This window comes from Tympanuchus pallidicinctus, unplaced genomic scaffold (genome assembly GCF_026119805.1).
Source record: "Tympanuchus pallidicinctus isolate F22 unplaced genomic scaffold, pur_lepc_1.0 scaffold6, whole genome shotgun sequence".
Classification (NCBI taxonomy): domain Eukaryota; kingdom Metazoa; phylum Chordata; class Aves; order Galliformes; family Phasianidae; genus Tympanuchus; species Tympanuchus pallidicinctus.
In genome coordinates, this window is record NW_026294780.1 from 40538032 (window position 1) to 40540950 (window position 2919).

A 2919-nucleotide genomic window follows, 5' to 3' on the forward strand; every position below is an offset into this window, starting at 1 on the left:
AGGAGAAGATAGAGATAAGTTGTGTACAGAAGCAGAAGAGCCTTTGGGGTAAGACTGTAAAAGCAATAGGCTTCAAAGTAGTTATTAAGAGAACCAAAACAAGTAGGAAAGGGTATCAAGACAAGATGGTGAAGTGCTAGAACAGGCTGCCCAGAGAGGTTGTGGATGCTCCATCCCTGGAGATGTTGAAAGTCAGCTTGGATGGGGCCGTGGGCAGTCTGGTCTAGTGCCAGATCTGGAGGTTGGTGGCCTGCCTGTGGCAGGGAAGTTGGAGCTTGATGATCGTTGGGTTCCCTTCCAACCCAAGTCATTCCATGATTCTGTGAAGGTATGTGGGCTGCTTCAAAAGTAATGACTCCCATTTTATTATTAAAAAAAAAAAAAAAAAAATCAACAACAAAAAAAACAATTTCTAGAGTCAGTAAGACTGGCATTCAACATTTCTGTAGTAAAAAAATAAAAAAGTGAAAATAGTGAAAAAATAAAAAAGTGAAAACTATTTTCACTTCTAGTGAAAATAGTTGAAGATGAATCACAGGGTATTGCTTGCACTGAAGCCTCTAAATGTGGACATTACAATGGAAAATACTTTCTAGGACAAATTAACATATCTGTTATCATGTATTCAGACACCTATAATTGAAACTTTACAACCACACATTTTATTCTGAGCTCAGTTCAAATGTAGAAGACTTCATCTTTTTTTGCAGTAAGGCAAATACAGACTCATCATTGCTCAGTACATTATATTCACACCCAATCTCCCAAATACAACAGTCTCCAACAGCTCCCTCTCTTCAACATACACACACACACACACAGAAACCTCTCAGAACTCTCTGTATATATCTGGAAGATCGTTTTATCTTCTGGTGTTCAGATTTGGCAATTTTTCATCCCAGACTCTCTTCAGTAGAATTGTAGATCTCAGAGGAATACAAATGTAGAACTCAGGAATTTTACAAGTATTTTCAGGTCTATGTCTGCTGGGACACAGGAGACTGACTTGAGAGTTGAATTCTACTTTTTCTGTTAGATACATAAGATTTCCTAAAATATTGTATTCCTTAATTTCAAAGCTTTTCAGTCACAGAATAGAGAATACGGATACTTACATTTTCAATTTTTGAAGAAAGATATGTAAACATTGTATTTCTCCCAAAACCATGAATTCAACATACATAAAGGAAATAAAAAATAAACCTACAAATAAATAAAAAAATAAACCCTACATTATTTTGATTTTTTAAATATTATTTTTTATAAACACATTTCATATATGAAGAGTGCTGTGAAAGTAATGCCTCCTATTTTATGTTGGCCCATAATGTCTGAAGTGTATGTTGGTGGTATTGCAGTAGAGTTTGAACCTTCCCAACATTTTTCCATTACCTGTTCTTGCCGTGCAACAGATGGCAGCAGAGGAGTAGTCTGACAAAATGACATCTGACATGGAAGTGTGGATGAAGCAAAAATATGTCACTGAATTCCTCTATGAGGAAAAAATTGCACCCATACTTGCTGAACACGTATGGAGAATAACAGTGGATCTGAGCACTGTGAGGTGACGGGTGGTGCATTTCAACAGTGACAACAGCAATGTGAAACACAAACCATGTTTCAGATAACCATACATAGCTGTCACACCGCAAAATGAAGAGCATCTCTACCAGCTCATGAATGTGAATCAGCATATTATGACCAGGAAACTGTATGGAGCTGAAAGCCTATTTCAGTGCATTGGAAACAACGATAGCAATGTTGCAACATCATGAAGTATGCTCCATGTGGGTTCCACAAGTGCTCACACAGGAAGAAAAAGAACACTGTATACAAGTTTGTCAGTTCCACTACCACCCAGAGTTAAAGAAGCAGTTAAAATGGAGTGGCAATGTGTCAGTCCCCTGTTGAATTAAAAGTTCAAGATGCAGACTTCAGCAGGTAAAGTGCTCTGCACTGTCTTTTGCGATAGGAAATGGGTGATTCTTCTGAATTTCCTGAAACGCTGACAAAGCATGATCTGTGACTACATTACAATGCTGACTAAACTGAAGGGTCAAACTTCCAGAGTGAGAGAACAAGACAGAGCCAAGGAAGAAGACAACCCTTGCAACATGATAAAGGCTAGTTGTATACCAATTTGAGAACTGTGGAGCACACTGTTAATCTTGGATGGACTGTCCTACCACACCTACTGTGTAGTCTAGATTTGGTGCCTTCTAACTTTGGTTTATTTGAGCAGATGAGAGATGATCTGTGGGGGCAATATATTTCTACCAGTGAAGTCATCACAGCAGTAGTGGGTCTCTTTTGCTGGTACAGATATTTATGAGTGCAGCATGCAAATGCTGTTTCATCACTGGTGAAAATACATGGCTAATGGTGGTGACTATATTAAAAAATAGTGTTCTGTAGCTGAGAATTTGCTTATCAAGCTGCATTATAGTGCTTTTTGTATCTGTTGTAGTTTCCATAGAAATAAATAACAGCATTACTTTCAGAGCCTCTGCTCAAGTTTCCTTCAAGAGCATCTCTCCATGTCCACCCAAGAACCTTTCCTTCCCTTTGTCTCCCTCAGAGCCTCTCCTATACCTTTCCAAATGTCTTATCCTGTCTTCTCCCAAGAGTATCTCACCCGTGTCTCTTGCCCCTAGCAGATGCTGTTCTTGTTTAAACACCTGTGAGCTAGAGCCCACGGGCTCCTCTGCCTGGCAGTAAAACTAACCTCTACACAGGTCACCCTGTGGAGGTGGAAACTGGCAGCATGAAAGAGGAAACTGGTGCAACATGGCTATTTGCAGGAATGATTCACAGTGAAGGACCACTGTGGGCTATGTGGAAGAACAATGTAGCAAGCAATCCCAGCACACAGGGCTAAATGAGGCTATGTTGATTTTGTACAGGGTGGCAGGAGCATCT

The 2919-nt window shown here is 39.6% G+C and overlaps 1 non-coding gene across 1 annotated transcript; it reads right to left on the reverse strand.

The window, feature by feature from the left end:
• Positions 1-827: 827 nt before the first annotated feature.
• Positions 828-905, reverse strand: LOC128071834 (small nucleolar RNA U2-19). Its single transcript, XR_008202019.1, has one exon. It is a non-coding gene; the product is annotated as a small nucleolar RNA U2-19 (small nucleolar RNA).
• Between the last annotated feature and the right edge of the window lie 2014 nt (positions 906-2919).